The 9,744-nt window shown below is 37.6% G+C and overlaps 1 pseudogene; it reads left to right on the top strand.

Moving 5' to 3' along the window:
- Positions 1–1,338: 1,338 nt before the first annotated feature.
- On the top strand, positions 1,339–2,199 carry LOC121482340 (annotated as a pseudogene).
- Positions 2,200–9,744: the final 7,545 nt, after the last annotated feature.

The raw sequence follows: 9,744 nt of genomic DNA, 5'->3' as shown, positions 1-9,744 counted from the left end.
ATACTCTAGCCTGGAGTAAAGATCAGGCTAGAGTATGAAATGCATTAGGGAAAAGAGTGGAAGAGAAAGTGGGAAAGACGTGAATTGGCATTTATGTGCCTCTATTCTCTTCCTCCAACCAGAAGATTCACTCCTAAGAATATGGAGGGGGGGGTGTCATTGTCTTTTGTTCCTCTCTAAGGGCCTGGTACTTGGCTGGGTACACAGTAGGGGTGCACTTATATCTCCTAGGAGTTTGGCTGTCAGAAGCAGGAATGAGGGTGGATGCTGAGATTTAGATACTAGAAATATGATTCTGGTGCTTGAAATCAGCAACTCAGACTCCCAGCTAACAACCAGAGCAGTACTTCTCAGGCTTTAATATGAATTACCTAAGAATTGTGTACTTGCAGATCCTGGCAGATTACACTCAGCTGGCTGAGGTGGGGCCTGTGAGCTTGCTTTTCTGATTATACCCCAGTGATGTCTATGTTGCTAGTCTGAGGACCCAACATTAATAGCAAGGATTTGAAGGCTCCCTACCACAATTCCTTGACCTTTGCGACTCCAGACTCCTAAATGGAACTAAGCGTTCTTCATTTAATTTAGTTGATGGAAAAGCTACAATTTCAAGTACCTTGTGAAGATTTTCTGCCACTAGAATTGTTGAAGTATATTTATACTGATGGTATCTACTCCATGCCATTTAAAACAATTGTTTTAGATGATTATGGTTCCGGGGTGCCTGGGTGGCTCAGTTCAGTTAAGCATCTGACTCTTGGTTTTGGCTCAGGTTATGATACTGCAGGGTCAGGAGATTGAGCACTGTGTCAGGCTCCATACTTATTGGGGAGTCTGCTGGAGATTCTCTCTCTTCTCCCTCTACCCCTCCCCTCTGCTTGCACGTGTAGGTGCTCTCTCTCTCAAATCTATCATCTATCTATCTATCTATCTATCTATCTATCTATCTATCATCTTTTTAAAAAATCGATGAGTATGGTTCTACCTGGTTGGACTCAGGACATAATCTAGTCAATTTTTGAAAAGGGTAAGTCTTTCCTCTTCAAATACAAACTTATCTATTGATTGACCATCCCTTCTGTCTATATTCCATGTCTGTTTCCTTCTTAATAATTACAAGCCTATGTTTCTCAGGCTAATAGCTCACATGGGGAGAGTCAAACTCTAGTCACTGTTATTTTGAAAATGATTATTTTATATAAGGAAATATAGCTGCAACGACATAAGTTGTGCTTTTTCTGGGTGCTTATTTTTATTTTATTTCTCTCATTCTTTGAGCAGGCTCAGCTGTATGAGCTTAATATTGACTCCTGTCAAGTCTTCTTTCCCACTTTGCACATGGAGGGTGAAAAAGCTGAGAAGCTGGGTACTAAGGAGAAGAAACCTGAAGCCAAGAAGGCTGATGCTGGTGGCAAAGTTAAGGAAGGTAATCTGAAGGCCAAAACGCTAAAGAAGGAGAAGCCCCATTGCAGCAGAAACCCTGTTTAGTCAGAGGAATTGGCAGATAATCCTTATCAGCTATGTATTTCAGAAAGATCATGTATAAGAGGAAGTGTTCAACAGCTAAATCCAGGGTTGAAAATAAGGAGAAGGTTCTTACTACTGTCACAAAACCAGCTGGTTGTGGCAAGAATGGTCTTATCGGAGTAGTTAAATTTCACAAAATACCTGTGTATCACCCTACTGAAAATGTGCCTTGAAAACTGTTGAGCCATGGCAAAAAAAACTTTCAGTCTGCATGTGAAAAAACTGTGGATTAGACTCACTCCTGGACATCTGGATCATCCTCACTGGGTGCCACAAAGGCAAACTGGTGGTTTTCCTGATGCAACTGAGCAGTGTCTTGCTACTTGTGACTGGATGTCTGGCTGGCCCTCAGTCGAGTTCCTCTATATAGAACACACAAAAAATTTGTCATTGCCTCCTCCACTAAAATTGATACCAGCAGTGTTAAAATCCCAAAATATCTTACTGATGCTTACTTCAAGAGGAAGAAGCTGCATTAACCCATACACCAGGAAGGTGAGATCTTCAACACTGAGAAGTAGAAATATGAAATTACAGAGCAACACAAAGTTGGTCAGAAATCTGTGGACTCACACATTCTGTCAAAAATCAAAGGTGTTCCTCAGCTTCGGGGCTACTTTCACTCTATTTTATCTCACAAATGGAGTTCATGCTCACAAATTGATGTTCTAAATTTCTTACAAGGAACCAAAATTTGTATGGAACCATGAAAGGTCCCAAATAGCCAAAGCAATACTGAAAAAGAAACAGAACTGAAGGAATCACAATTCTGATTTCAAGCTATATGATAAAGCTGTAGTCGTCAAGACAGTATGGTACTGGCACAAAAACAGACACATAGATCAATGGAACAGAATAAAGAACCTAGAAATGGTCCCACAACTATATGCAAACTAATATTCAACAACGCAGGAAAGAATATCCAATGGTAAAAAAGTCTCTTCAACAAATGGTGTTGGGAAAATTGGAGAGCAACATGCAGAAGAATGAAACTGGACCACTTTTCTACACCATACATAAAAAGAAATTCAAAGTGGGTGAAAGACGTAAATATGAGACGGGAAACCATCAAAATCCTGGAGAACACAGGCAGAAACCTTTTTGACCTTGGCCTTAGCAACTTCTTACTAGAACATCTTCAGAGGCAAGGGAAACAAAAACAAAAATGAACTATTGGGACTTCATCAATATAAAAAGCTTCTGCACAGTGAAGAAACAATCGACAAAGGTAAAGGCAGCCTATGGAATAAAAGAAGATTTTTGTAAATGACATGTCTAACAAAGGGTTGTATCCAAAATCTATAAAGAATTTATCAAATTCAACACCCAAGAAACAAATAATCCTGTTAAGAAATGGGCAGAAGACATAAATAGACACTTTTCTAAAGTAGATATCCGATGTCTAACAGACACGTGAAAAATGCTCAACATCACTCGTCATCAGGGAAGTACAAATCAAAACCATGGTGAGGGACACTTGGGTGGCTCAGTGGTTGAGCATCTGCCTTTGGCTCAGGGTGTGATCCTGGGGACCCGGGATCGGGTCCCACATCGGGCTCCCTGCATGGAGCCTGCTTCTCCCTCTGCCTATGTCTCTGCCTCTCTTCCTTTGTGTCTCTCATGCATAAAATAAAAATCTTTTAAAAAATCATGGTGAGATACCACCTCACATCTGTCAGAGTGGTTAAAAATGACAACACAAGAAACAACAGGTGTTGGTAAAGATGTGGAGAAAGGGGAACCCTCTTGCACATTTGGTAGGAATGAAAACTGGTGTAGCCACTCTGGAGAACGGTGTGGAGGTTCCTTAAAAATTTAAAAACAGAACTACTGTATTACCCACCAATTGTACTACTAGGAATTTACCCAAAGGATACAAAACTACAGATTCAATAGGGTACATGCATCCTAATGTTTATAGCAGCATTATCAACAATAGCCTAACTGGAGAGAGACCAAATGTCCATAAACTGATGAATGGTTAATGAAGATGTGGTATATTTATACAATGGAATATTACTCACCTAACAAAAAATTAACATTGCAATGACATGGATGGAGCTAGAGTGTATTATGTTGAGTGAAATACATCATTTAGAGAAAGACAAATACCATATGATCTCACTCATACGTTGAATTTAAGAAATAAAATAGATGAACATATGGGAAGAGGGAAAAGAAAAAAATAAGAAAGGGAAACAAACCATAAGAGACCCTGAATAATGGAGAACAAACTGAGGATTGATGGAGGGAGGTAGGTGGAGAATGGGCTAGATGGGTGATGGGTGTTACTGAGGGCACTTGTTGAGGAGAGCATTGGGTCTTGTATGTAAGTGATGAATCACTGAATTTTACTCCAGAAACTATTGCACTGTATGTTAACTAACTAAAATTTAAATTAAAATAAATAATTTTTTATAGAACCTAATTAAATAACTGATCCATTGAAAGTATTGATTCCTAAATAAAATAAAATAAAAAATATTGATTCCTATCATTATGAATGTTAGGATTGGTAGGAGCGTTCTCCATGATGAAAATGAAAGTGATAGTAAATTGTTGCATGTATTAATTGACTTCCAGTTAATTACACAATACCACCTAGCCATATTTCAGCTGCACTGCAGGGATAAAGGCCTGAGTACATGGTTACAGTCTTGTGGAAAAAGATGCCAGTCTTTAGGGTAATATTAGAATTTTTCTCTCCAAAAAATGTATTTATAGGAAACTTAGGCCTAACAGTGAGATATTTACACAGGCTGGAAACTGGAAGCAAAGAAAGGCCATCTATTTGACCCTCCACCTGAACCCTTGCCTTTTCTCTTCTCTCAGTGTTTGAGACATCCATCTGTTGAGATATTCAGTATGACTTTATAAGGTCCTCATCCACCTAAATTTAATCTATGAGAATAGCAAGATCTGTTCAGCAATCTTTGACTATAGGGGAGTTCACTTTCATGTGTAGTTGAGGGAAGAGGTTTTCTGTTGATATATACATATATGTAGATGTATATATTAAAATAAAAACCATAGGAGGAGGGATCCCTGGGTGGCGCAGCGGTTTGGCACCTGCCTTTGGCCCAGGGCGCGATCCTGGAGACCCAGGATCGAATCCCACATCAGGGTCCCGGTGCATGGAGCCTGCTTCCCCCTCTGCCTATGTCTCTGCCTCTCTCTCTCTGTGACTATCATAAATAAATAAAAATTTTAAAATTAAAAAAAACCATAGGAGGAATTGAGAAAATTTTGCTTTTGTATTTAAATAAATTTTTCATTCAAGGGGTAGAGCAACTCTCACGCTTTCTATTCTACCTAAAGTGTGTAGACTGCCCTAATCTTTTAGGTTGCACAGCAACCTAAAAATACACCAGTTTTCTGTGAGGAGGGACTGAGTTCTTCACAAGAAGCTTCCTAGAGTGTCCTAGTGTGCTTTCCCTATAAGCTCAAGCCTAGAGGAAGTCAAATAAAACAAGGGCCTTCTTATTCCTGGCTATTTTTCAAATACAATCCCATTTCATTTGAGTGAGGATTTCAAGTAAATGTTAACCCTCCTTCTTTCCTCTTGGTCTTCCTTCCATTTTTCCTTTTTGATTACACATGTACATATTTTAAAATTATGAAAGAGCTTCTATGTTGAAAAAATTCAAATATTCCAGAAGTAAAGGTTCACCATCCCCCCTGTTTCTGACTACCACAATAAGTTTAGTTAATATCCATTGCCTCACAAAGTTACATTTTTTTCTTGTGATGAGAACTTTTAAGATGTACTCTTTTAGCAACTTTCAAATACGGTGTTAACTATAGTTGCCATGTTATACATGACATTCCTAAAACTTATTTATCTTATATTTGGAAGTATGTACCCTTTGACCTTCTTCATCCATTTCCCCCACCCACTGCCTCTGGCAACCACCAATATGTTCTCTGTTTAATCCCACTCTTCAGAGGTAACAATTGTTAGCAGATTGGCATAAATTTAGGATCTTAATATGCATATATAAACATACATAATCAGATATATGTTATTTCGGTTTATAAAAATTGGATGATATTTCATATACTTTTTTATATTTTCTCATTTATCAATATATCTTGAATACTTTCCCACATAAATACATATAGATTTCTCTCATTGCATAATTCTATAGTATCCCATTGTCAATCTATTTAACCATGAGAAATTTCATTTATCCCAGTTTTTTTCTATATGAATTATGCTACAACGGATATGATTGTACAACACAAGGTTTAGTTGGTAACATAAATTATTAGAAATGGAAATCTGGGGTCAAAATGTCTACATATGTAAATGTTGACAGATTTTTGCTAAATTTTCCTTTAGAAGCGCTAGTTCAATTTAAACTTTCACTACCAATATATAAGAGGGCTTGTTTCCTAGAACTCTTACCAATACTGTGTATTTTAATGCTTTAATTTTTTCCAGGTTTGCAAAAATTTTTTGCCAGTTCAGTGTTGTTTTAATGTGTATTTCATTCATGGTTGGTGAGGCAGAGCATCTTCCCATGTTTTATGGCCATTTATATTCTTTCTTTTGCAAGACCTATTTTTACCAGAAATTACAGAGGGAAAACAAGACAGCTTTTGTGACAGAGCTCTGGTAACGAGAAAGGTACATCACCTATACTTATGCAGAAAAATAAGAAGATAAGTGTTTCTCTTTATTAGAAATATAAATATGCTTTTTTAAATAATAAAAGCTGAAAGGAAAGTAGAATGCATCACTCTGTAAAAGATACACAGATAGGCTTCATAGTATATTTCAGAAACACTAAAACAATCGAACAGAGGAAAACAAAGAGGAAATAAGACTGCTGAGGAAGCTGGCAGTATACTTCTAACCATCCATTCCATTTGTTTATTATTTTATTTTATTTTTTATTTTTTTTTAAATTTTTATTTATTTATGATAGTCACACACAGAGAGAGAGAGAGAGGCAGAGACACAGGCAGAGGGAGAAGCAGGCTCCATGCACCGGAAGCCCGACATGGGATTCGATCCCGGGTCTCCAGGATCGCGCCCTGGGCCAAAGGCAGGCGCCAAACCGCTGCGCCACCCAGGGATCCCTGTTTATTATTTTAAAAACATTCAATAAATATTTTCAAGCACCTACAATATGCTAATCACTGGGTATCTGAGGGTAAACAAAGATCCTAGTCTCTGAAGTAAGATTGACTGGGTTTGAATTTTGGTTCCATCTCTTACACTGTGATCATGTAGGGAGTTTCTTAATGTACTTGTGCTGCAGTTTCCTCATCTGTAAAATGGGTATAATAATAGTATGTACCACATAGGGATGTTGAGAGGATTAAATGAGATTAATGCAAGTAAAGCTCTGTGCACAGAATAAGCACCTAACAAGAGTTATATTTACAGTTTTCGACAAACGAATCTTTGCTTCTTACCCAAAATCAACCCTGGAGATAGAGGCCAAAGAAAAGCATAGATTCCCAGAAAAATAGAAACCACTACAACAATACCACTGTGAGAAGTCCTGGAGATATTGAAAGTTGCCTTCAACTGATGTGTGTAAAAGGTAAATGGTTGTAGCTTGGTGCAAGGGATGGCCAGAGGCACTGGTGATGATATAGGGCAGAATAAAACTTCTAGAGCTCTATTTCTTCCACTCCCCTTTGTAACCTTAGTATAATTACTACTTACCTTGTTTATTGCAGAAATCAGGGGCAATAGCCCAAACCGCCCGTGTCAACAGGCTATGAGTAGATGGGCAATGCAAGTCTTACTGGAGTGAGTTGATGAGCATAGGGATGGACTAACCAGTTGTCCTCTGACATTCTCTCCAATTCTGTCCCTCCAAACTCTTAGATCTAATAGTTTGCAACTCAAGGTAACTGACCAGAAGAGTTGCCTCATAAGGTGGCAAGATATAGGAATAACAGTAGTTCTATGGTATCTGGGGCTCTTCGTGAGGACTAGACTAGGGCCTGGCTTTTGGCCCTTTTTCAATATACATTTATTAGATGAAGTAGCTAATACCCCCAGGAAATAAGAATAAGTATACCTAGACTTCTGAGAAGGATGAATGACTACCATAGAAAAGAACAACAAATTGAAAATATATATCATTCAAAAAAAATAAAACATATACCGTTCAATGCAGATTAATTGGAACAGATGAGCTAATAATTTAAAATATATAAGGTAAATTTAAAGATTTTAGGTAATAAATTAGTGATATGAAATAAAATAATTTTAAATGATCAAATGAAAAATATTAGCCATTAAACTGTATATTTATCTATATAGTTACCATTTTTTATAGTTACCATTTTTGACACTCTTCATTCCTTTGTGCAGATCTCAGTTTCCACTTAATAACATTTTACTTCAGCCTGAAAATATTCCCTTATCACTTCTTTTTAAATATAGTTTTATTTTAGAATAGATTTGGATTTATGAAAAGTTGCAAAGATAGAATGGGGAGTTTAAACATATCCTGTATTCTGTTTCCCCTGCTGTTAACGTCTTACATTAGTATGGTACATTTGTCACAACTAATGAACCAATATTGATACATTATTGTTAACTAAAGTCCATACTTCTTTTTATTTCCTTAGTTTTTATTTTTTTATTTTATTTTATTTTTTTTATGACAGTCACAGAGAGAGAGAGAGAGAGAGGCAGAGACACAGGCAGAGGGAGAAGCAGGCTCCATGCACCGGGAGCCCGACGTGGGATTTGATCCCGGGTGCGCCCTGGGCCAAAGGCAGGCGCCAAACCGCTGCACCACCCAGGGATCCCATTTCCTTAGTTTTTAATCTAATATCTTTTTTCATTCCCAGAAACACATTGAAGACACCACATTACACTTAGTTATCATGTCTCTTTAGGCCCCCTTTGGCTATGATGGTTTCTCAGACTTTGTTTTTGATGACTTTGACAGTTTTGAGGAAGACTGGTCAGGTATTTTGTGGATTGTCCTTCATTTGGATTTATATGATGTTTTTCTCATGATTAGACTGGGTTATGTTTTTGAGAGGAAGTCACAAAGTGCCCTTTTCATCACATCATATCATGGGTACATGCTATCAGCATGATTTATCACCGATGATATTAAATTGATCATCTGTCTGAGGCAGTGTTTGTCAGGTTTCTCCACTATAAAGTTACTCTTTCTCCTCTTTTTCTATTTTGTTCTCTTTGGAAGGGAGTTATTTTGTGCAGCCCACATTTGAGGAGTGGGGAATTATGCTCCACCTCCTTGATGGTAGAATATCATCTACATAAATTATTTGGAATTCTTTTATATGGGAAGTTTATTATGGGTATATTATCCTCTATTTATTTGTTTACTAAATCATTTATTTAGTAAATATGAACTTATGGATATTTATTTTATACTTTGGGTTATAATCAAATACTACTTTATTTCTTTTTCACATCACTCCAACTTTGGCCACTGGGAGCTCTTTCAGTTGATTGCTGTATCTCTTTGACATGACCCCATCATGCTTTTTAACACTTCCTTACTTTTTGGTATTACAAGATGATCTAGGCTCATCCCGTCTATTTTCATCTTCAGCCTTAGAGTTTGCCATTTCTCCAAGGAGCCCTGGTTCCTTTTGTTACAGAATGATATTAGAAACCAAGATTTGTGCACTGGGTGTAGTGCTTCTTTTTTGCAGGTTTGTGGTGACAAATTCTCTCAGCTTCTGTTTGCTTGACAAAGTATTTACTTGGTCTTTATTTTTGAAGTATCCCCCCTTGGATATAGAATTGTTTCCCAGCTTATATTATTTCTGACATGAAGTCAGTACTTATTCTTATTTTTATTCCTGTATATATAAGGTATTCTTTTTGTTCCTTTGGCTGCATTTGGAACAGAAAGCTCAAGTGTTATTGTGTACAAGTAGCATTGTTTGACTTATTGTATAGACCATAAAGTTGAAACCCATTAAAGTCATTCCATGGGGGACACCTGGGTGGCTCACAGGCTGAGTGTCTACTTTGGCTCAGGTCATGATCCTGGGGTCCTGGGATCAAGTTCCGCATTGGGCTCCCTGCAGGAGCCTATTTCTCCCTCTGCCTATGTTTCTGCCTTTCTCTCTGTGTCTCTTATGAATAAATAAATAAAATCCTAAAAAAAGGCATGCCATGGTTTGCTCACAGAGCCAAACATAGACCCCTACATCTCTAACTCCTACATTTCTGCTATTTCTTCAGGATAGTGAAGGAGC

This window comes from Vulpes lagopus, chromosome X (genome assembly GCF_018345385.1).
Source record: "Vulpes lagopus strain Blue_001 chromosome X, ASM1834538v1, whole genome shotgun sequence".
NCBI lineage: Eukaryota > Metazoa > Chordata > Mammalia > Carnivora > Canidae > Vulpes > Vulpes lagopus.
Note: the sequence above shows the minus strand (reverse complement) of the source record. Positions and strands in the feature narration are given on the sequence as shown.